This window comes from Protopterus annectens, chromosome 3.part1 (genome assembly GCF_019279795.1).
Source record: "Protopterus annectens isolate FY-2018-M chromosome 3.part1, PAN1.0, whole genome shotgun sequence".
Classification (NCBI taxonomy): Eukaryota; Metazoa; Chordata; order Ceratodontiformes; family Protopteridae; genus Protopterus; species Protopterus annectens.
In genome coordinates this window covers 1,905,259,070-1,905,285,685 of record NC_056732.1, presented here as the reverse complement: position 1 = coordinate 1,905,285,685, position 26,616 = coordinate 1,905,259,070, and the positions used below count along the sequence as shown (strand labels likewise).

At 38.1% G+C, this 26,616-nt stretch overlaps 1 protein-coding gene across 1 annotated transcript in view; it reads left to right on the top strand.

Annotated features, from left to right (window-relative positions):
* The window catches only part of LOC122798818, a 638,969-nt gene that overhangs the window by 263,362 nt on the left and 348,991 nt on the right, over positions 1 to 26,616 (top strand). The window contains exon 3 of the mRNA XM_044067941.1: positions 8,190 to 8,221. The gene's annotated coding sequence lies outside the window, so the exon portion shown is untranslated. The remainder of the gene's footprint in view (positions 1 to 8,189; positions 8,222 to 26,616) is intronic.

Here is a 26,616-nt window from a genome sequence, read left to right as displayed (position 1 = left end):
AAGTCTTTCATCCATTGTTGATGCTTGCTGCTTCTAACAATGGTCTTTCACTCTACACTTCTGTGTCAAATGAAAACTTTAAGGGTATTTGTCTACCTATCATCACTTCAAATGGAGATATTTCTGTCTTGCAATTTGGTGTTGCCTTGACTCCCATCAACATACTAGGCAAGTGATTTTTCCCAATTATTTACTTTCTCAAGGCTCATTTTTTTCAACCTGTCCTTTAAAGCTCTATTCATTCGTTCTGCCATCTTATTTGATTGTGGATGATATGGAACATGAAACCTTTGCTGAATTCAAAGCCTGTCACAAAGTACTTTTATTATCATCTTACTGACAGATTGTAGTCCGTCTGATTCTATCACCCTGGGCCATCCCCAATGGCAAAAAAATATTTTCCAAAGTGCTTCTGCTGTCACTTTAGATGTCATTACCTCGGGTGTAATTGCTTCCATGCATTTTGAAAAATACATGTACCACTACCAGCAAGTACTGATACCCACCCTTTGCAGGAGGCAGTGGTCCTCCATAGTTAATCTGCATAGAGTTTCATGGTCCATCTGACATGGGTACCCTATGCAACTGTGACGTCTTGCACTTTGCATTTGCCTGCAGAAATATCAGGTATTTGTCCTGCACTGCCTGACACAGTTTTTTTCAAATGTGGATTCCAATACTTTTCTTTCACTACTAGCCATAACTTTTCTGTTCCTACGTGTCCCAAAATTTGGATATTAAGCTTCACTAGTTGTTTTGCCAACTGATACAGAATGTATGACAATTTTAGCCCTTTCTCTGTCTCAGAAACATAGAAATACCCACCTTCTCCATCACTCTGTAAATAACATTTTTCCAGTTCCTCTGGATCTCCCTTTTCATTTTAAATCTTTTTCAAATCATTGTCTACTTGTTTTTGTTCCTCCAAAAACTGAAGATCACAAACTTTTCCTTTCAGTATCTTCAGGATATAAAGGCTTACCCTTGTCAGAGGTTTCCTTTGCTTTAGCATCCACCAAAACATTTCCCTTTGCATTTTCATTATTTGCCTTTTGATAAGCTTTTAAAATACTGAACTGTCACAGCAACTTGTACTTTTGAATCAGTTTCCACATATCCTGTAAAACAGAAGCATGCTTCAAAAGTTTTCCTGTACTATCAGTGATCCCTTTGGTGCCATAATGTAGTCTCAGAGAATTTACTACATAAGCACTGTTACTGTAAATTTTTACTGGATATCAATGCTGCGAAACATATTTTACAGCCTCTAGATCAGCCCTTGCTGATATGTATTCTGGTAACTTAACCATAATTGGTTTGTCTCCCTTTTGCAATGTCACTTTTGCATACCCAGTATAGCACTTCCCATCCTTCCAGAAATGTGCACCATCCATGTACACTGTAGGAATGTGCAGTCATAATCTGCCTTTAATGATGACTTATTCGGTTTCTCCAAATCTGCCATGCAGTCATGCACTTTCCCCTTCATATCCCATAAAATTGAGTAAATACTAATTGCCTCCTGTCTGTATTTGTACATTCTTCATACTGAAAGTAGTTATCCATTTTGAAAAAAAAACAGTCTGACTGACCCCCATCAATGGTTTTGTTTATCTCACTGTCATTTAGCAAAGTCTTGATTGTCAAATATGGAGTTTGAGCTATAATCCTGGAGAACATTGTCAAATACTGTCTGTCTTAGTCCTTAGTAAATGGCCAAAAGCTATTTAATGCAAGGATGATATCCTTTTTCTACAGGATTCATTCTTCTGCTACAAAAAATAACCAGTCTTAACTTAGTGTCCATTCCCTGAGATGCCTGTTGTGGCCAAGACTATAATAGCATCACTGAGAGTGTGACATTCCCTGTTGCTGCTTGCAATATAAAAGGTAACTTACTGGTGGGAACTATTAGCTTTGTTGCCTGTACCAACTTCTGCTTTAACATTTTAAATGCCTCTTCCTCAGTGTGACTGCATTGTAGAGTCAACTCTTCTTTTTGATCTGTCAGCATTTAATGGAGAGGAGCTGCTGCTGCTACTGCAAAGGCCTCTATAAATTCTTTGTTGTAGTTTGTGATTCTCATGAATTTATGCAAATCCAAAATTGTCAAAGGCTTTGGCAACTTCAGAATGCCCCTCACCATTTCCTGACGAGGAGCCCTTCTTGTCAGTCTGATAATGGCTCCCAGAAATTTTACTTCTTGTGACAAAAAATGTACTTTGTCTTTGTTTAATTTGGACCCTGCTTCTTGCAACTGACTCAGAACTTTTCTCAGCTGTAATATGTGTTCTTCCACAGTCTCTGGCTGTATCAAAATATCATCAATGTAATGAATAACCTTGTCATTTTCACACACATCCTGTAATAAGTTCCCTGCTTTCTGATTAAAAATGACAGGATTGTTCTGAAAACCCTGTGGTAATCTAGTACTGTTGATTTTAAAAGGTAAAAACAAGCCTTTGCCATTCCCTTTTCCAAACTAGTACCACAAAAAATCCATTTGCTAAATATATCACTGTAATTACTTTGTGGTTTTAAACAAGCTGCTATTTCTGGAACTCTTGGTATCAAATGTGCTTTCGGCTGTGTGTACTGATTAACCTTATGGAGGTCTATTACCAAACAGTAACTCCCATTCTTCTTTTTAACTGGCCAAATAGGTGAATTTGTTGGACTATGCCCCTTCTGAATTATGCCTGCTTGTTCCCAATTTAAAATGCATTTCCTCACATCATCTGCTACCTTAGCTGGAATTGAATACTGGTTTTGGAAAGGAGGAATGTAATCCCTTGCACCTCCCACTGTAATTGAAACTTCTAACTTCCTAGAGTCTGTTTTTGTTTCTGCCCATAAAGTCTGAAATTCTTTATCTGTGGTGTTACAAATATGTCTGTTCGCCTGCCAGAGGCAATGCCCTATTTCCCTTGCTGTCTACTAGGCTAACTTGTATTGTCATGCACTTTTGATTAACACTCAGTTCACTTTCATTTCTTGCTTTCCACAAAATACATTTGGAGAAATCAGTTATTATTCCTAGCCTATTTAAAATATCCATTCCTATTATGGTCATTCCACAACTAAGATGCATCAAAAATGTTCCCATTACCAGAGTTTCATCTTGACTATACTTAATTTCTACAGGCTCACTGACCACTGCAACACATGCACTACCATTAAAACCTAAGATCAAAGTTTTATTTCCTAGAGCTGGCGTAATCCTTCTGTTTGTAACAGAAACTGCTGCTCCCATGTCTAATAAGACATTTTTCTATGGCACCCCTCCACCCAGATGTTAGCTAAAGGTCTACCATCATTTTCTTGTTTAAAAATGATAACTGAACTATCTGAGTGCACCCAGCTATTGTGAATCACTATCATTATCCAGGTGCCTAGAAACTTCTCTGATAACACAAATATTGTGTTCTTGCTCATGGGAATCATCATCCTTATCTACTGTGTATGTAGGATGAAGCAATCCCTGATATATAGCCTGCTGCCTTTTACATTCTGAGCTACAGGAAGGATCTTTCCTAGCTCCTACTGGATATGCATTGCCTTTACAGTCATATTGCTGCAATTTAGTATTCCCTCTTGCCTTATTATGAAACATTTGGCCCTCTATCCTATCATCCTGCAACTTTTGCTTTTACTTTCTAACTTCTTTTTCTTCTGAGTCTATTGCAAATACTCCTTTCTCTATCTGCCTATTTTTCCACTTTTTGTAGTATATACATCCCTGCTTGATATGTCCCAGTTTTCTACAGAATAAGCATGCAATTTGTCTATCATCAGGGCTTCCCATAGCTGGAGGGGCAAATGCTGCTCTCAGTATGTCCCTGTTCTCATCCCCCTACCTTTCTCTACCTCCTCCCCTTCCTACTGCACCTATTTCAAACCCATCTTCTTCAGTATCAAGAGAAAAAATGTTATGCTTAAAATATCTCTGTTGTCACTCATTACTATCTTTTTCATTAGCTTATGAACAGTTTGCTCTAATGTGTCAGTGGTATCCTCATAAATACACTTAACGTCACCTGGTACTCCTTTTACTTGTTCCAAAAATTTATGTATTAGCTTATTTTGCATTCCTGGGCCATTCATTTCCCTGTTATCTAGTCTGTAAATTATTTGAAAAGGCAATTTAAAATGCTCTGCCTGTTCTAGCATCCTGTCAGAAACTGTAATATTAAAATACTGTAACAACGTCATAGTCAAAATTTGACCCTGGGAATATGCCAAGAGTATAGTTTTCATTGTGTCTAACTTAGAATCAAGCCTGCATTCATTATAAACAATGAAAATCTCATAACGCTGTGGAATAAAGAAACATCTTTGCAGTGAATCATTCCATGCAGTGCAAGCTGGATATGAAAGCTAATCTTCAAATGTCAACATATTGCAAAAAAAAAAATACCTTTCTTGTCATTTCAATGAGGAATGTTTTTTAACAAATGAGACTGTTGGTAGAGATGAACTAGAGAATCTGTCACTATCTGCACATTTGGAGTGTTAATGTTATCTGAACTAATGTTCTGACAAGTGCCTTGTAAATCTGCATTTGCAATTGTATATTCCTGTAGCTGTTTTTTGTAATTCCACTATCTTAATGTGTAATTCTGCTTCCTTTGCCATGTTATTCAAAAGTTTCTGTAATTCATGTGTAAGAGCTTCTCTGTCAGTGTCCCCATGCATATTATCCTGTGACTCCATAACAATATGTATAGCGACATCAGACCTAGTCAAAATGTCTAAAACATTTAACATATACTTTTTAACCTGTATGTCATGTTTCTTTAACATTTGCATGTGCTTTTCATTAAGCTCTGTCAACTTGTCATCCAGCTGTTTGTCTGTTAATTCCTTATCTTTGTTAAGAGCATCCCACTGTGAGCAGTAGGTCTGAAACATTTCAGCTGTTTTTGCAACCTGTAAGCCTTCAACATGAACCAAAAATGACTGGAATTCTCTATAAAAGGTCGAAACTGGAATTCAAAATGATTTTTGACTTCATCTGACAAATTTTAACTTGTCCTGCTTAGTCTTTACTGACAGTTGCTGTTAATACAGTTTTGTGACATGTTAAACAAAAACAAGGATATCTGTCTCCACAGTTAAGACATTCAACTTGACTTTTGTACATAATGAACAAAATAATGAATCAATTTACACACAAACTTTTTTACTTCTATTTGTAGCAAACAATGCTTTATTACATTTAACATAAAAACTGGCTTGTTCATACCACTGATGTAAACAAACTTTATCAGGAGTCTGGTTTAACTCTATGGACACAGAATGTGTGCATGTAGCACTTATGTCCTTAATGGTATCCATGTTATTTCAGAAAGAGGCTCACCATTTTCAGAAATGGCTAACAGGTGATCAGGCTGTAGACCAAAACTGCAAACTGGTAACTCCCTGTCTGTCAAAAATGCTGGTGAATATCTCAGAACAGATGCAAAGTCAAAATCTCAGTTTCACCTACTTGGAAGTACCTGATACCGCTAAGCTGTTCCATACCAACGGTATGGAGGTTGGCGCCAACAAAATATTAACTAGTGCTTGTTGCAGTACTTTTACGAATATTTAAAAGGGTCCGAATTAAGTCTGGCATGCCACTGTTAAATTGAATTAATAACAGATAACAAAGACTAAGATACTGTAAAAATGTATATTCGCATTGATTGAAAAGTTTACTGAAACAAGCCGACCATGCATGACTGTTGAGATCATAACATTTTCTAGTACTTACGTATTATCGCAACCACATTTCTAACTGATAATACGTAACTACTAAACATTCATATGCCTTTCACGTGGTGACTACATTATTTTACATTATTGTGTCAGTTTCAAAGTGTATCACTATTTAAAAAGTACCCACATTTTTACGCTGTTGTCCTCCCATTAATCTAGATTTTTGGCAGGTTTCTTGGGAGTATGAAGTTGATAGGAATGTCTGTCATTGTTACTTAATTACCAAAGCTTCCCTTCAGTTACGGCATAAATATTTATGTAAAAGGTAGACTTGTTAATGTCAGTTTGCAGATTGTTACATGTAGCGAAACTACTATTTCTGCAGTCAGAAATTAAATGGGCTCTTGGACATTACTGCTGCTTCTTTTCCTACTGCAACTGATTGCTCCAGTGTACCTAATTCCCACTTGTGTCCCGCTGCCATTGCCTCTGTTACAGACCTCTCAACTGTCCAGCTTATAACACAATCTCCAGCTTTTTAACACATATTTTTTGTCTGTCCCCCCCTCCTAAATTGTGTAGCTGACTACCAACTCACCGAGATTATCTGACGATAGAAGTCAGTAGGTAATGATATACATATGCCGTATATGTAGCAGCAGGCAGGTTAATTTTACTTTTCATTAAGTGTCGTCGGTAAAACACGATATCCAGGATTGTTGCTGTTATTCCTGTTTCCGAAACAGTGTGATACAATACTAACTTGGAGTTTACACGCACCTTCTGACTTGCAGATACAGTTGCTCCATGATGACATTATGAATTACACCAGGTGAGACATGTGCTTGTGATAATATGTAAGTACCCACTTTCTTTATAACACAGATTACTCTCGGATATACTGCACTTCCTCAGATGGCTCAAAACACAAAATGTCCACCAGACAGTTTTTTACAGTCACTTTTATCTAGTTTCAAACTTCAACCTTGATGAAACATTTTTTTCCTGTATTGAAGCATTCTTTGTCTGCATCCAGAGAAAAACGGTTTCTCAGCAGGCCAAAATGTTCTTTCATTGATAGGATAGTCTGTAAATTTTTCTGCTGGGTTAGCCATTTCCCTTTAGCAGGTTTATTCCCTTCAATTCTGTATACATTCAACTGTTTATAATATTTTAACAAGCCTCTATTATCAATGCCATTTGTTACAAAACTATTCAGAAGTATAATACCTTTTGTTCCAAGCACAAGCACATTCTGTTAAGCTATTTATTTAACATTTGTTTACTGGGAAAGTCCAACTTGGAATGAGCCAATTTTCAGTGGAAGCCTGGGGAGAAATGCTCCAGATGCACATCTTTGTAATCATACTTGTTTGATATGCTGTGTTACATGCTATTTCTAAAAAATATCACACTGTTAGAATGATAAAAAGCAATTTTACCAAACTTCTGTTACTGTGAAAGAGAAACATGTCTACCAAATTGTATATATTTTTCTGTCAAATACGTGTCATTACTATGAGGGAAACCAGTTTTACTTTATATAATTCTATCACTATAAATTGGCTGTGTATATGTCTTTGTACCTAAATGCTCCGAGACAGGAGTTGGGATCTGTGAGGTGTATTTGTCTGAGAAACCCTAACCCTAGAAATGAATATACTAAATAGCAGACTTCATAGGGGGCATGGGACATTACCCATATGCAGAAATGTTTGTTTCTGTTTTACCTGTTATCTATAGTTATTCTATGATGTGCATAACTTTGCAGATGTTTGCAATTCTGCACACTTCAGGGAATAATTTTGGTGACAGGTTTAGTGGAATGTGGTTCACATAGTCATTTCTGCATACTGTTCTACAGGGATTTCAGCACATTCTCAGAAACAATAATAGAATGTTAAGCTCTCCATCCATGTGTAGCAGAGTTCCTCCCTAATCCAATTCAACTTGGACAATTGGATGGAAACCAGAAATTCATCCCTGGTTTGGCACCTATGTCTCTGATGCAAACAGGTAACCTGTAAATGGTTTATCTCCCAGGCCCATGCTTATACTTATCAAGGGTATCAGAACTTGTCAGAGATTCGGGATGCGTAGCTAAGCTTAAAAAGGCCCTTGTGGTTGTTAGCCTAGTAAACACATATGAACCTGTAAGTAATACAGGGACACAGTGATGTCTGGGAACAGACAGAATATGTGATGGGCAGAGTCAGAAGTGACAGCTGCTTTGGGGTTGTCTGCAAGACTCCTGTGAAACCATAAATATTCTTGTGTTAGCATATTAATGTAGCTATATTTAATTATACATATTTATGTATTCACAATTGCAGTCATTCAGCCTTAGGCCAGTATTTTATGAAATAATCCATAATGCATATAATGTAAGTTATTGCTGTTTTCCTAATTATGTTAAGCATGCCTATATTGTCATTTGTAATCATTTTGTACGTATAAGCTAAATTGCAATATAATTTCTGTTTTCACAGGTGAAATCAAATGTTGACAACAAAGATGGAAGGTAAATGTACTACTCTTTAAAATACATTTCTGCATGTTATGGCATATGTTTTTGTTGTAGCTTGAAAATTTAAACGTAATCTGCTTCCTCATACAGCTTCTCTACTTATTCATCCACCCCAGGCTGTTCTCCTAAACACCTACTTCACTCTAAGTCTAAAGAACCCTTAAACATCTGCCTCCCTCTAAGTCAAATTCAACACCAAATTATTAATAATGTTTTTGTACCTTAAATGTACACAATGTAAATACTGTATATAGTCCCTGATCTCATCCCCTCTTATTGAAAACAATTAATCTTTAATAACTACCTATATTAAGCTGATTCAGTTTAACTATGGCAATCATACCTTTCATGTGTGAACTCCACTTTTATTAATGTTCAACCACCTCTCTAAGAATACTCCAGACACTATAATCTATGCTCTACTAACAGTGTACCTCCCACCTATTTCTCCTCCATTTCTGCTAAACCTCAATATACAACATTCAAATTTTTAACCCTCAACTAATAATTGCTTTCCCTTTAATTGTGAACTCTTCTCTTGCCTCTGTCACTTAATTATTGTACAAATAGTTCTCTGTACAACTTTGTAAATATGTTTATGAACTGTCTTGCCATTATGCATTTGTACCTTTTCTCATTACTTTGTATTATTTCATTTTGTTTAATTGCTTGTGATGTGGAGCTTTTCTCCCTGGGCCTCCACTGAAAACGGGCTCTTTGAGCCCAGTGGACATCCCTGGTAATCAAACTGGAAATAAAATAAATAAATCTGTTGCATGATTTCACAGTCTGTGCATGACATTAAAAGTATACTTTTAACACAAACCACAGAGGTCTTCATTATTGGTATAAAAACTTAGCTTCCAAGACAGACAAGACTTATCTGTATACCCTGTCTCTTATAGCCTCCTGCATGCATGCCATCAAAGACCCCAACCTAATGAATCTTTTACACCTTGACAGGATAAATAGCTACACAAACACCCAAACCAAGGGTATGATTGTCCACCAACACATAAATAAAACAAAGAGTGAAAGATTCATTGCCCAAAGGCTGCTGTTAAAACACAGAGTGATAGATTCATTGCTCAATGGCTTCCCTTAAAACACAGAGTGATAGATTCATTGCCCAGTGGCTGCTTCATCTCTGGTTTGTTCTAGCCATAAACAATATAAGGAAATGAGTAAATGGTATATCAGGCACTAACAGCCATTGTATTTATTTTTTTTAACTTAATTTAAGAAAAAAATCTGTCCCTAGCTGAGCTGTACAGAAAGGTATTCCATTCCCCACTTGTTAAATACAGTGATACCCTTTCCTCCTTCAAGCCTAACCTTGATGATTGAATGGGTACCCACAAATTCATCCTCGGCCTGATATATGTTTTTCTTATGGAAGTGGGGGTTACACCATGAGGGTGGTATTTGGCATGGCACACATGGTCTTTAGACTTACTATGATCCTATAAACAAGAAGCTAAATTTGCCTTTCAAAAGTTCCATCTTCAAGAATCTGCTAAAAAGCAAAAATTCCAAATCTGCAGACTTAATTTTTTTAAAGAACTCACTGTAAACATTCATGTCATTGAAACATATGATTAGTGAAACTCTATTTGTGAAATTTATCCTCTTTTTTCCCTTGCTTTCCTTTTCTATTACTACACTTATCTACACCCTACAACCCGAATTTTGCACAAGTCTAATGTATTTACCACATAATCATGTTTGCATTCTGTTTTGTATGTTAATATATTTGTTAGCTCTGACTTAATAAATCACTTCTCAACTCATATATGCTTAATTTTGTATATAGTTCACTTGTATACTATGTTTGATATGTTGTATTCATTAAAAAAAACTAGTTGTAATGTGCAGCTTTTCTCTATGAGATTCCGCTGAAAAGAGACACTTTCTCAGTTGGAGTATCCCAGTTATCATACAAATTAATAAGTAAATACACTCTTACATTTTCACACTGATACTTTCTTTATTCACTTATTGCCACTGATTTCATTTCATTTAACCCTTACACTGAGTGATCATAAGTTGTTCCATTGCTTCTCACCTTTCCTAAGTATATTTTCTTTTCTAAAGTGACAATAACCTCCTTAGATTGTGTATTGTTTGTGAAATTGCAAGACTCATTTTGTTTAAAAGCACAGTCTGTGTTGCCCCACTCCATGTTGCATATTCACGTTTTTAATGCCACTCTCTCATACCTTCACATTAGATTAATCTGGTTTCTTATGCTTCTGAAACCTCAGTTATCTTAAACAACTCAAGTACAGCCTTTTGAGCCAACAAGCATATAAGACCCCAAGATGGTTACTATTGGCAATCTCTTAGCTAAATTAGAAAACTCACAGGATGACTCTCCAGTCTAACCTAAGTGGGTTAAAGTAGCCATCTTTGTTGGTTTCTTCCAAGGAGCACTTAATGTTATGGTTGAAATTTCTGGAATAAACTAAAGGCTTGTCTGAGTTGACTGAAGGGTGCTGCCCCACTTTGTTCCTTCCCATTCTCAGATATAGATACATACTTTATGACTTTATCCATCTTGTTAGATACAGAGAGCTCATGCATTGTTCAAAATATTAGGATAAGCCTGAGTTTTAAAATGAGGATGCCCCGCCTGTCATATCCCATCTTTCCAGTGTTTTATCTTCAATACAGGTTATGCCTCCATCAACAAAGTATCCACTTTTGAGGGTCTTCTTCACACAATAAGCAAGTGGCTGGGATTTCACAGGACCATCAATTGAAAGAGGTGACAAGAGATAGGAGAGTATCCAGATTTTCCTGAATTTAAAACTGAAGTGTTTTTTAGGAGCATAGGATCATAGTAGGTTACTAAGCTAATGTCCCTAGGTCCCTTTCAAGCCTAGCCAAGAGATTATCCCCAAAAAAGAAACCTCAGTCAGTACCTGTCACCCCATGTCAATGAGGAACATAGGTGGAACCCCTGAGACAACTTTGTGGTTTCCCATCCACTCATCAAGGTTGTCCTTGAAGACGGTCAGCGAGGTACTCTGTTTGACATCTATGGGAAGTCTGTTCCAGAGACTGGGCAGCCTCTGGGAGATAAACCTGTCTCTCCAGCAAGTTTTGTTGATGTCACATATTAGATTTAGGGCTATTGAGTGGGTAATGTATATAAGGAGTTAGACTTAAGGATATGGAGCATCTCTAGTAGGGCAGGGTACGAAATTGCCTTGTAGGTGAGACACAGGTCACCTCTGAGCAATCTGTATGATACCGAGTAGAGTGATAGTGATTTTGGCCTGTCCACTTAGGACAGGTGTTGGAGCCCATAGGCCATGGCTTCTCTTTGTGAGGTATTTCTGTGGGTTTTCCAGTTGGTGCAGGTGTTTGGAGAGGTACATGCTAAATGGGGCATTATGTTTAATTATAGGTCTAATGAGGGAGGAGCACAGAGAGGTAATAACCTTCTTTTTTCTGGATGCAGTCCCTTTATTTGGGAGATGAACCAAGTAAAAGGTTTTTCTGACTACTGCCGCCACATGATGGTCAAAAGTGAGATTGTTGTCAACCTGAGTACCCAGGTCTCTTACCACAGGTTGAGTGCTTAGGGGGTTACTGTTGATGTGGTAATCAGCAGGGGCTGTATTTTTGCAAAATGATATGATAAAGCACAAAAAAGTGGACTTCGTTGACACAACAAAGCACTGCTTTATTCACGGTACAGGTAAGCGCTTTCGTTGGTTACAATAATCCAACTTCTTCAGACCAAGAAATAAAACACACTTTAACCTTATATATTGTCCATTACTGCTAAATTAACAGATTAAATCTGTTAATTGAAATTAATTGGCTAATTATATTCATTACCTTAAAAAATTGATGCAAAAAATTTAAAAGTTTCTCATAAAAAGTGATACCATACCTTAATAAAGGCACTATTATGAATACAAATAATAAAATAAAAAATATATATAACAAAAACGTTTATACACTTTTAAATATTTAAACTCTGAAAAATCATCACAAGAACCTATACTACCTAACTAAAATTCATATGATACCCAGTATATAAAAAGGAGATTTAATCCATTAATTTAGCAGTAATGAACAATATATAAGGTTAAGATGTGTTTTATTTCTTGGTCTGAAGAAGTTGGATTATTGTAACCGACGAAAGCGCTTACCTGTACCGTAAATAAAGCAGTGTTTTGTTGTGTCAACGAAGTCCACTTTTTTGTGCTTTACCAGTTTTTTGCTTGATATCAGTCTTCTCCAAATGATATGGTAGTACATTTTTTTGTGTTTAACTTAAGGCCATGTCTTTGGCACCAGTTATTTGTAGCTGTGAGATCCTCTTGCAGTATCTTGTTTTCAAATCAGAATGCAATATATTCTCCACCAGTTCTGCAACTAACTTTCAGATAGGGATTTTAAGACACTCGTTCTGTAGTGAAAGATAGTTTCTGTGGCATGTACACAGTAGCCTCCATATTATGAATCATAATGCATGTCTCATTTGGTAAAGTGGGAAGCTAATGATGACTCATAGGAAGCTCAGTGTGCCCATCCATGATTCTGACATAAAGCAGACACTAAAAATATCAAATCCAGTGATAAAAAACAAATAAAAAACATGAGCAACACAGCAGTTACAGAACATTAATTAAAACAAAGCTAAGCACTTTTGTTTTTATATAAGCAAGAACTTCATCATAATTCTTTCAATCATCAGTGTCAAAACTAAAAGCAATGGAATTATGGTAATTTGATTCTGATTAAATTTTATGATCACTGATACATACATATATTGTTTAGTTTTTTTACAAGTATTTTATTTTCTATAAATATAGATTTAATGTTTGGTCATTTATTATTTGGCTTTTTAACAAATGGGACTGCAACCAGTTCTACTGTATGGTGCAGAAACCTGGGAGGTGAGGACAGAACAGTTGAGGAATCTAAAGGGGATGTAGATGAAGTGCCTCAGATTGGTGGTGGGATGCACACTGTGGGACAGACAAAGAACTGAGGACATCCAAGCAGAAGTCAAAGTAGCTCCAACTGAATATAAGGTCAAGGAGAAAAGATTATGGTGGCCCAAGTACATGTGCAGGAAAGCAGAAGACAATCTGGTGAAGAAGATTTGGGACAGACAGCAAGTCGACAAGAGGGAACGGGGGCATCCAGCAAAGAGATGGATGGACTGTGTCAGAGAAGACCTGTGACAATCAGGCATGACTTGAAGAAAGTAGGAGTGGCACTGAATTGAGCGAGATGACAGCAGTCGACACAATACCTCGACCCCATGTAGAAAATGGGGAAGAAAGGAGGTCAATGATGAGTGCTTAATTATGTCACATGATAGTAATTTTTTTAAATAAAAGGAGGTGTTATAGTTTAAGGAAACAGTTCTGATGAAGTTCTTACTTATATTAGAATGAAAGTGTTTAACTTTGTTTTAATTAAAGGGTGTTCCACGACATCTATGCTGATTACATTTCTTTGTAAAACCCAAGCGCTTTCAAACCTGAAAGAATGACTGAAAGCACAATCTCTGTTTTTGCACAGTGCGCATGTCAGATAATAGCAGAGACTTTGACTGCCTATGAATGAAAACACGTGATCAGTGTTTCTTCGATTATAATATTAATGCTTTGAGAACTTTAACCAAGTTACTGGTATTGCTTTGTATTCATTTAATATTTTCAGTGGCAGATTGATTTTTGGCACTTAGAATAGAGTGCTTTTTGTTTGATAGGGATTTTAAGACTACAGACTATTATCAAGATGTACTCCATTACTTGACAGTTTTTTAAACAGCTTCTTTTGTTTTGATACTTTCTCATCTCTGCTTGGTGTTAGTTTCTTCTTACAATCCACTAGTTACTATGTAACAGTCTGCATGTGCCAGTACTGACTTTTTCAGGAGTCTACCGACTTTAGTTTTGTATGTGGATCCATAGCTTGTGTTCTTAGTGACACTGTGAAGAGTTATTCTCCTCTAAGATGTTATCCAGGAGCCTGTTTAATGTTTGGATGACCATTTTATTTCTGGAAATAGCCAGTTGGAACTTCCTTCAAACCTTTGCCACTTATTGGCAGCTTGCTTGGGCTGATTATTGCTGGAAATTGACAAAGTGCAATTAGATGTTTTTATCTGGCTTTTATTTGCTGCTAGTTATTTAAAATATTTTACCAGGCTTTCAGCTGGGACATTTTGGGATATGTGGGTCGCTGTTGTGTGGGACATTGTTGGGTTTTACATATCAGATTACATATTTCCAGTGGAAGTTGTGTTTAATTATTTCTCTGCAATGGTGTTATTTAGTTGTTAGTTTATTACAAAATGCAGTGTGCTGATTTGTTGTTTCTTGCATTGTTCTTATAGTTTTTACATTAATAGACATACATTTTTGTCTATATAATTTGTGGTTTACTACTGAAATTTATAATCAGCTTCAGCTGATAGTTTAAAATGTCACATCGAAATGCTGAATTTGAAATTCTGAATAGTAAACCAAAGCAAAAATGAATACATTGACTACCGTGGTTCGATGTATTCAACATAGCAGGAGGTAACGTCACTCACCTCCTGCTATGAATATTAATGTACTGTTGAACTTTACAGTCAATGGTACATAAATTTTACTATTTTGCAGAGGGGCTATGCCCCCTGCACCCCCAATACCCCCTACACATTAAATATACCAATTGTGAGATCACACTATAGTGAGGAAATGGGCTAATTCCCTGTTCCTCACTGAAACGTGACCTCCCTGCACAATGTTGAACCCAAATTATCAACCCATACTACTCATTCACTGTAGTGTAGTCGATCAATTTTGGGTCGACATTCTGCTAACTTGGAAACTGCAAGTTGACCATATGCTGGTTTACCGATGCAGTTTCCAAGTTTTGATAGTAAACCTTATTTGCTACCTTCTCAGTTGTTATATTTTCATTTCTTCACTTTGATGAAGCATTATAATAGAAGTGAAGCTGAATTTATTTTATTTATTTATTTTATTTTATTTTATTTTACATTTGTTGACCGGGTTAGTCTAACTGGCTACATGTCCATTTTCAGTAGAGGCCCGGGGAGAATAGCTCCGAGCAGCAACAATGACAAGGAAATACAATAAAGTATAATTAAAATGAAATAAAATTTGTTACAAAATTAACATTAAAAGGTAGAGTTATACAGAGTTATTTAGCAAATTTAGGCTAGAATCAAATACTATGAGTAAAAACAAAAATTAAAACAGAAGATAGATAAAGTAAAAAATTTCTTTTCTTTTTTTTTTTTTTTTTTGAGAAAGAGCAGGAGGGGGCAAAAGATATCAGTCAGGTTTGGAGCAGGGACAAAGCCAGTGGGATTTAAGATATTCTTTAAGATTCTTCTTAAAAAGTAGAGTAGAAGTAAGGTTGGAAAGTTCAGAAGGAAGATGATTCCAACTCTTTCCTATGGTGTTTGAGAAGAGTGAGTCCCCAGCTTTGTTGTTGGATTTAATGGAAGAGATTTGAAGTTTATTTGCTTTGCTGAATTTATTTAACATTTTAGGCCTACAAGCCAAGAGCTGCCAAAGCAGGGGTAATTTTGAGATGCCATGAATGGTTGTAACTCTGGGGTTGCTTAGTAACATTCATTATGAATTGCAAAATGCTTACTTTCCTGAAAACAATCTATTTGTTAAGAGAATTAAGGAACCCCTGAGAGATCTGAAGGAAAGGGATCAGTAGGTCCTCTTTTCCTGCAACTGTTTTAAAACTAAATTAATACTTCAGCAACTTAAGAAAGGCTACACAGACAAAAAATACATATGTCTACAACTGTATATCTGTAAATTATATATCTGTATCTCTCTGTCTATATAAATATATATAGGTATATGTGTGTTTAGGTATGCATGTGCATATTATGTATGTTTTAGTCTAGGCTAGTATTCATAGAGATGCACTTCATGGCAGTAGATGTTATGTAAATAGACATCAGTAAATGAGTAAAGACCTATTGCTCAAGTAGGCAGATTGCTGTGTTTAAGGAGAAAAATATAATCAGTAGGATGGAGATGACATAAGTGAAGCACAATATGCACCAATATTCTATACAGAGGAGCAAGGTAACCCTCTTTCTCTAAATTAAACAAAGCTGATAAGATTGCGGATAGATAATACAGCAAGTAGCACAGGAAGTTGCTTGCTGCGGCAAGCTGCTGCCATTCACATCAGAAGAAAACATAGCAGATTGATAAAGACCACTCAGCTGGCATGGATATCTTCTTAGTTCCATGAAAAAGGTGAAAAGGGAAATCAGAGAAATCATAGAAAGTTCAAGGCTACTGAGTGTGACCATTATGCCTTGCCAATTGCCAGCAGGGAGTACAAGACAGTACAGGAAAAGAGATACAATCAGAGAAATATATGGTAAGAACATATGAAGGGAAAGCAGGTTAGAGGGATGCACTTCATGCTTTTTTTGGTGAGAGGACTCTATTTTAATATACATCTATATAAATGTGTGTGTCACTTTATATCCTCGAAATACTGAAATATCGAAATTCAGTATTTTGAAGCTATAAAGTCGAAATTTTAAAACCACGAAAACTTAGAAACATGAAATTCAAAATTTCGCACACCAGAGATTTTGAATTTCGCACTTCTACTGCACACACACACACACACACACACACACACACACACACACACACCATCCTCCCCACACACAAACACAAGCTCTCTACTACATAAAAGCAGGGGGGCAAGCCTTCCTGCACCCCACATGTGGGGGGCTGCACCACCCACACACCCCCACTTAAATATTCTCACTCCGAGGTCGCACTACATACAGACATACACAAAACACCACCACACAAGCTCCATTCTCCTCGTACCCACACATCACAGCAACAAAACACACTGACACACACCACAGCCCCTACCAAAAACCCTTAACACACACACTTACCTGAATCCATAACCACAAAGAAACCTCAGAAGTGCGAAATTCAAAACCTCCGGTATTCGAGGTTTTGAATTTTGCACTTCTGAGCTTTCGCTGTTCTCAGGATTCTTCTTTATAGGCTCGAAATACTGAATTTTGATATTTCAGTATTTCGAGCTTCTAAGTACTAGTTTTTTTTTTTAAAAAGATGCACTAATCATATGTTTGTGCAATGAAACAAAAGTGCCTACATTATCACATTTATCTGCATTTCAGGAGATGAAGGACATAGTGTACACAAACACAACAGGCACATCCATGTTTCCTGCCCCACTGAATACCACAATGCCACAGCAGTACAGCTGCCAACAAAAGCACTCAAAAGAGGCAGTCAGCCACTACAGCCAATATGGCATATCCAAGAATCTGTCCAAGGGAGAAAACGTTTTTAGGAACAGTGCCCTGAAAGGTATAAAACACGTTTTAAATTATGGTAGGGAACGCAGTAAAAATGTATTTATTTATTTATTTATTTGTTTATTTATTTCACATTTGTTAACCAGGTTGGTCCAGCTGAGTTACAAAAAAGACATTTTCAGTGGACACCCAAGGAGAAAAACTCCAATAATTTCTACAGCAATAAACAGTAGAAAGAAACATTATACATAACATAAAATACAGTACAAACTGAAATGCCGGTATACAGTACAAATTGTAGTTGTCACATAAGAAAGTGTTAGTACTAAAAATATAAACATAAAAATAAAAGTAATTTCCGTGGTATCTCAAAAAGTCTCAAACAACCCACTAAACAAGTATATTGGGTCCAGAAACAAAACAGTGTAAGAAACTTATCTGTGTGGAAGATTTTCAATCCATGTATATCTAGTTAATCACCGTATATTAATCAAATCAGATAATGGCAGCAGAAGTAGCAAATTAAACTCGTCACAAGTCAAAAAAATAATAAAAAATATAATTATATAGAATTAATAAGTATTCAAAAGGAATTCAAGAAGGGTAGGCAGTCTCTTTCCAGTCGAAATTCCTTTATTAAGTATACAGGCAAGCTATCCAAGTAAAACAAAAAAAAAATATATATATATATATATATATATATATATATATATATATATATATATATATATAAATATATGCATTTTATCAGGCAAGGGAGTGGTTTACTGTGCTGTAAAACAAAGTTCTATTGGTATACATGTTAAATTCACATCCCTTCCCCAATCAGTATGATATTCGAGCTGGCCCTGCTCTACTTAGTAGCTGTCATAGTAATATAATTCTTATGTACTTTAAATAAAGTTAATAATAATGTGGTACCTCTTATTTAACCAGATTATTAATTCTGTGATTTTTATCAAAGACAGTATGCTACATGGCCGGAAATATATAAGACTTAGACCATATGGAAACCTAAATATATATATATATATATATATATATATATATATATATATATATATATATATAGATCTAGGGCATTTGCTCAAATGAGCAAACGTCCGAATCCATAACAACCGAACACACTTTAACGAAAGCGCTTCTATCAAAAAAGCGCTTTTGTTAAAGCATGTAACCAAAAAAAAAAAAATTCATTAATGTTTTAGCAGGGCACCCCCCCCTGTGTGGGGGGCTTTGCCCTCCCACACCCCTCCTACGTTAATATTCTCCCTCCAAGACCGCACTGCAGTGGGGAAAAGGGAGTTTTCCCTTATCCGCACCGTAGTACGGCCTTGGCAACAGGCATACTTACGCGAAAGTGCTTCTTCGTTGAAAAGCACTTTCACGTAAGTATCCCGGGACCCATATGTATATATATATATATATATATATATATATATATATATATATATATACATATATACATATATATATATATATATATATATATATATATATATATATATATACACACATACATATACACTTTGCATGCAAAAAATCCATTGTAAAAAAATCATATTGTTAACAAAAATAGTTTTCGTCATTCTAGACTTCTTCAGGTATGTGTACAAGAGCACTAAAAGTTATCTACAAAAATTTTATTATATAATTATTTAGGGTCTGTATTATAACAGCAAATGCTTAGAAAAGTGAACGCTGTATAACTGACCCCAAAAAAACGAAAACACAGAATTCCGAACAAACAGAACAGAGACTTCCCCCAGGGGAAAAAAATCGCTGGTCTGCAAAACAAAAAACAAAAAAAAAACACAAACACAAAATAAAGTGTGGGGGGGGGCTTCACCCCCCCCCCCCACACTCCCCTACTTAAATATACCAACTCCGAGATCGCACCACAGTGGAGGAAATGGCAAAGTCACAAAAACGGCCCAGCAATTTTTTTCCCTTGGGAAAAAAATCGCTGTTCCATGTCTTCAGGATTTTGCCGTTTCGACATTTAGCTGTCAAATAAATGGCGTTCGCTATATTAACCGTTCACTTACTTAATAGGGAAAACATTAGTTAGTATTGTTATTACACATCATTTTGAATAAAGTGGAAAAAAGAGCAAGAAAAAGAAAAAAAATGTATTATGATGGAAACAAAACTGATTTAACATGGTATTTAACAAGGTATTTAAAACCAACTGGAAGAATAAAATAAAATAACATAAAATTAGTCATGTAAACAATGTGGCAATTTTCTAAGTTCCAGTACACTTTTAAGTGAACAGTAGTAGTCCTAAAAGAGTTCAGCTTTAATTGCCATATGAGTTCACATTTCTCCAGCATATTTGGGATGTCTCCTTCAAGATCACCCATGTGTATACGATCCAGTGTCTGCAGTTTAAAACCTGTGTGTCTCTTATGAAGAGCAAGGTGTCTGGCTAGTGCATTATTTTTAAATCCAGAGCGGATTACTGCCAGATGACATAGGTTCATAGGTTCATACTAGGCTATCTGCCCTGGGGCAATTATAAGCCTAGCCCGATTCTGTATGGCTTACGCCACCCCTTGATTTTAGTATACTGTGCCCTTTGTAAGGTTTAGTTTACTGTGCCTCTGTCTAATAGTGACACGGGAGTAATCCCTGGGACAAACCTACGATCCCCCATCCACCTATCGAGATTCTTCTTGAAGAGATTCAGTGAGGTGCTCTGCCTCACATGAACTGTAATTCTATTCCAGAGTGAAGGGAGCCTCTGGGTTATGAACCTGTCCCTCCAGCAAGTTCTATTTATTTCTGTGCTGAGGTTCAAGTCCCTCGAGTGTGTGGCTCTAAGGGATTTAGATTTACTGAGGTGGAGCATGTCCATTAATTCCGGATTTGATATAGCTTTGTTTGTCAGGCATAGATCGCCTCGAAGTAGGCGGTATGCAACTGAGTAGAGCTGGAGTTTTTTTAATCGAGCAGCATATGGCATCTGTTTGAGACCCTTGATCCTCTTGGAGAGATACTTTTGGGGTCTTTCTAATTACTGCAGGTGTCGGGTAAGGTACATCCCAAAAGGGGCATTGTATTCTATGATGGGCCTGATGAGGGATGAATAAAGGGGCACGATTACCTCTCTTGATCTAGATGTGAAACCCTTCATGGTGAGGTGGGCTATGTAGAAGGTCTTTCTAACCACTTTGGCAATGTGGTTTTCAAAGGAGAGATTGCTATCAACTTGGGTCCCCAGGTCCCTAATAACTTTCTCTGTACTTAATGGGTTTCCGCCTATGTGGTAAATTGTGGGCACATTGTTTTTGCCAAAGGGTATGACTATACATTTTTTGCATTTAGCTTTAAACCATGGCGCTGGCACCAGTCATCTGTCTCTTTGAGACCTTTTTGAAGGATGTTTGTGTCAGCTGGAGAGTTGATTATGGTGCCCAGTTTGCAGTCGTCTGCGAACTTGGTGAGCCATAGTCCTCCCACATTTGCCTGTACCTCGGAAAAGTATATACCGAACAAGAGTGGTCCCAGGACAGAACCCTGTGGGATGCCACTTGTGACCGGTTTCAAGTCTGACATGGCTCCAGCAACTCTCACTCTGTGGGTTCTGTCTTTGAGCCAGTTTGCGACCCATCTTGTGACATAGGGGTTTATATTTAAGCTGGGTAGCATATCTATGATGCCAGAGTGGGGTATTGTGTCAAATGCCTTTGCAAGGTCCAGATAGGCTGTGTGGACTACCTTCCCTTCATCTATGGCTTTGGTGACTGTTTTGAAGAAGTCAACCAGGTTCAAAAGGCAGGATCTGCCCTTGACAAAGCCGAACTGGGTAGGATCCAGTGTCTGTAGGTCCCCAATGTCTTTGTTTATGAGCTCCATGATGATCCTCTCCATAGCCTTGCAGACTAAGCTAGTCAGGCTTATGGGGAGATAGTTTCCAGGGTCAGTAGAGGCTCCACCTTTGTGGAGTGGGACCACTGTTGCTGTATGCCATTCTGTGGGCACATATCCTGTAGTGAGGCTGAGATTGTATAGCTGTTTTATTTGAGGGATTATTTCCTCTTGGAGTTCATGTAGGACGCAACCTGGGATGCCATCTGGTCCCATGGAAGCAGTGTTTTTTGCTTTGGAGAGGGCATCCTTCACCTGAGCATCAGAGATGTTTGGGAGGCAGCCCTCTGCCATGATAGATACTTTCTCTTTTGGGGGGGAGGGGGTGGAGAAGTTTGCACTGAACCTGTCTGCCAGGATAGTGGCGATGTCTGTGGGTTCAGTGTATTTTTTGTCATTTAGAATCAACTCAGAACAAGTCTGGGAGTTGCATCCCAGGTTTCTAACATAACTGAAAAAAGCCTTATGATTATCTTTGGTGTCCTGTGCAATTTTTCTCTCGAAGCTGGCCTTGGAGAATTTTATGAGGGATCGTAATTTTTTGCTAGTACTGATCAGAGATGCCTTCCCTATTAGGGATTTTGCTCTATCATGTAGTAGCTTCCTCCTTCTGTTGTACAGTTTATTTATGACAGGGGTCCACCAGACTGGATGCCTGCCTTTGGATGATTGGGTCTTGGTTTTGTTTGGGATAGCATGATCCATGCATTCCTGGATATGTCCGTGGGAATGCGTTTATATAGGATTCTGCAGTTTGGGCCGTAGTTTCCACTGGCCCTGGGGCCTTGAAGGACTCCACTTCGGTTTTGAGAAGTGAGAAGTTCGCTTTTGAGACGTTTTTCACTGTGGTTTTCTGGACTGGGGGTGGGGTCGGGATGTGGACATCCAGTGAAGTTAATTTATGGTCTGATCTTACCAATGAGGGATATACTTCTGGTGTGGAGCATAGAGTCCCCATGTTGGTAATGATCAGGTCTAGTATGTTGTCCCCTCTTGTGGGAGTGGTGACTAGTTGTTCCATAGCATTTGAGTTTATAATTTCCAGGAACCTTTGGGCTAAGGTGCTGGGGCTTGAGTAGTGCTCCCAGTCAATGTTTGGGTAGTTGAAGTCGCCCAATATAATGGTGTTCGGAGAGATCTTCATGTTCTCCAATGTTTTCTGGAAAGCAGAGTGGGATTCCTGACTTTGAGAGGGTGGTCTGTAGGATGCTATAAACTGAAAAGCAGTCTTGCCCACTGTTAGTTGCACATGGATGGTCTCCGATACTTCGTGCAATGCCACTAACCTGGAGGTGTGGATATCCTTGATAAATATGGAAACTCCCCCTCCTTTTGTGGTTCGGTCTGGGTTTTGGGGCCGAAAAGCATGATATGAGGTATAGCCTGGTAGTACTGGGGTGCTCTCTGGAGCCTTGAACCAGGTTTTTGTCACTGCACAGATATCAATGTTCTCCATACTGAGGAGAGCTTCGAGTGCATGCATCTTGAGGTTAAGACTTCTGGCATTTAGCAGCATTACCCTTAGTTTCTTGTTCCTTGTGCTGTCTATGGGGGTGGGTTTGACTTTTGAGCCTTGCCTAAAAAAGGCACTATGGGGGTGGCAAGAGTTTTTGCCGATATCCGAAAGCCCAGTGGTCACAGGTGCAAACCGTCCCTAGCGAAGCAACGTGGCTTGTTGAGCATGTCATCCCAGGCTGACAGACACTGGATCCCCTTTGAATGACACCAACATTTTAGCCAATTGTTAAAATCGATCATTTTGTCTTTGTACTGTGGCATCATTCTAGGTGAGGGTAAGATGCTGCTCAAGGTCAGGGTCATACCAGCCTGGGCTACATGATCAGAGAGCTCCTCTATGTCTCTTTTCATGTAGTCCAGGGAGGTACGTCTCAGGTCATTCACACCAGCATGTACAATGACTGAGTCATATTTGTATTTGCTTTGGAGTGGCCTGAGTGCTTGTGTTATGTGGTGGATTCTAGCACCCGACAGGCAGCTCACCATGACCTTCTCTTTATTCAGCCTGGTGAGCGGGACGTCAGTGTGTCTGACAATAGAGTCACCTATTACAAGAGTATCAGGTGTGTTACTCAGCCTTAAGGGCTGTGGCTGCTTGGCACACTGACTTTGTGGGTTATGTGTTGTGCGTGTTTTATTTTGAGGTAGCGTTTGCTTGGATGTTTGCTTTGGAGGTCTCTGTTGCTTAGGTAGATTTTTATTTGGAGCCTCCAAGTATGGTTTTGTGTATTTATGTGTTTGGTTCGCTGATGTGGTGGGACTATGTGATACTGGAATTGTGTTGTGTGAGGTTACCTTCTCCTCCTGACTGGTTACACCAGTTTTGAGATGAGAGAGCACAGCCTCCAGTTTGGCTAAATAGTTGCATCTCTCACCATATATTTGAACCTGTTTTTGTCCGTGTACATGAGACAGTTGTAACACTGCCTCAAAATTCCCAGATTCATCAGCTGGACTGGAGAGGAAACCATTGACTGACCTTTGGACATGCTAGAGTAATATAGGGAAACTGAATTTAAGACGGACCAATAGAGGACAGGGTAATCGTAGAGAGTATAAGAGTAAGTAATGCTTATGGTTTAATAGGGCTAACTTGTAGGATTACTTAATTGGACCAGTGAAGGGCCTTAGAATGAGAATATGGTGTTTAAATTGAGAGATAGAGCAGTTCTAAGGGAAAAAGTGAAGAGCACACTTTGTGGAGCCAGGAATAGTTTAAACCCAATTAGGCGGCCCTGCCCGCTGTTGCGCTATGCACAAAAACGCGCAAAAGAGGGTTTTAAGAGAGGAAGATGAAGGAGTTTTGGAATTGACCCAAAATGGCCAATAAAACTATAGTTTCAAGTCAGTAAACACTCCCACAGGGGCAGGCAGGCTGCTCAATGTTTTTCACTGCCACTGATCAACAGAGAGACTTCCCTTTAGCCTAAGCAAAAAATGGCCTCACAGAAACTTACAAACAGTTCAAGAACAGCAAGCCTGTAACTAAACTTTTTTAAATCTCAGAAAAGTGGGAAAAAAAAGCAAGATTTTTTTGTTTTTTTGTTTTCAGAGATAACAGAGGTTCACAAGTATCAACAAGTTATAACAGTGCAGTAAATGACCCCACACAAGAGTGCTAGGCCAAAGACAGATAAAATGCAAGTTTTGAGAAAAAAACAATTTTAAAAATAAGTGCAAACAGGAAATTCAGTAAACAGCTCTAGGTTGTGCTCTAAATACAGTTACTAATGCAGAAATCAAGTTTAACAAGCCAGAAAATGCTCAAAATAGGCAGCTATGCAGAAAAACTTAGCAAATAAACAGAGGAAAAATACTTTGATGACATGAAATCCTATACTTAGGTTTATTTGCAGTCTTGCCCACATAAAATGCATCACAGTCATTGCACTGTGCCCTGTAAATTACTTTTGTAGTGTTACAGCTACCCCCTGCACTGGTCTTAAATGATTTTCTTTAAATAAGGGCAATAGAAACTATCACTTTGCTGTATAAGTATACAAAATGTACAATTAGCTTAACATCTTTTAGTGTTTCTCTCGTATAGTCTAGGTTTAAATTCAACAAAACTTCTGATGTTCCTAGCCTTCTTGTAAACAAAGGATGGGTCTTCACCTCAGATGTTAATCAGAAAAGGGTTTCCTGTGACAATGGCCCAGTTTTCTTCAATAGCATTTTTGATACTGTGATACTTCAAAGTGTATGTCAGGATGCAACTATTTTTTGCATTTGTTATTCTCTGTGGAATTTCTTAACATTCTTCTACTGCGGAGGTTGAGTTAAGGTCATCCTGGAACCCATTAGAATTGTAAAGGACTGAAACATCTTCACTCAACCTCCCCAGCACTTGCCCCCCTCCCCTCATCACCAGGGAGCAGGTCTTTAGTCCCCTTTCAAAGGCAAAAAATACAGCCTCCATGAGACCAGACAACATCCCTGGCTATGTCTTACATGAACTCAGGCATGAGCTCTCAGCACTATTAGGCACCCTAGTCAACCAAAACCTGTGCACTGGCTTTGACACAGCCGAATGGAGAGCAGCCACTCTCATCCTTCTACACAAAGCTGGAGTATCCACCTACCCAGGTTGTTATAGGCCCATCAGCCTAACTAGCATGATCTGCAAGGCAGAAACAGTCACCAAAGCCATGGACAAGGGGAAGACAGTGCACACTGCCTATCTTACCTAGTGAAAGCCTTCAATACTATTCCTACTCAGGCATAATAGATAAACTCTCCTAGCTAGGCATCAACCCATATGTTACCAGATGGGTAGCTAACTAGCTCACTGATAGAACCCACTCAGTAAAAATTGGGAAAGCCACCTCTAGTAGCAGATCCGCAATGAGCGGAGTACCCCAAGGATCGGTCTTGAGGCCTCTACTGTTTGGAATATACTTTTCTGAGGTGCAAGCCATAGCCAGTGGTCTCTGGCTGATCAAGTTTGCAGATGACTGCAAGCTATTTGCTGTCTTTAATTATCCTAGTGATGTGAACATCCTCCAAGAGGGCCTTACCCAAACTAATGACTGGTGTCAAAAGCATGGTCTCAAACTAAATGCCAAGAAATGCATCATTATCCTCTTTGGGGAAAATGTTGCCCCCCACTAATTATCACATTAATAACAACGTGCTAAGCATGCAGTCAGTCATGAGGGACCTGGGCACCCAGGTTGATAGCAAACTGATTTTTGACCGCCATGTTGCCTCTGTTGTACAGAAGGCTTTCTACATGGCCAACCTCATAAGTAAAGGTATTTCATCCAGGAACAAGGAGGTCATAACATCCCTGTACTCCTCCCTTATCAGACTCATTATTGAGTACAGTGCCCCCTTCAGCACGTACCTTGCCAAGCACATGCAGCAGCTGGAGGGACTACAGAGGTTCCTCACCACGAAAATCCAGAGTCGCGAACACCTATCCTATACAGATAGGCTAAAAGCTATGTCCCAAAATTGAAAAAGCGAACTCCTTGCCGAAAGCAAACACAGCCAAGTAACTGCTTTAACGTGTTTATTAAAACCTTAACGTTTTCACCACGGCAGCCCGTAGCTTCATCAGAAAGTAAATCAACACTACAACACAGCGTTTAAAAACAAAAAGTAGAGGAAATGACATCATCACATTTCCTCAAAGCAGCATCAGTAAATTATGTCT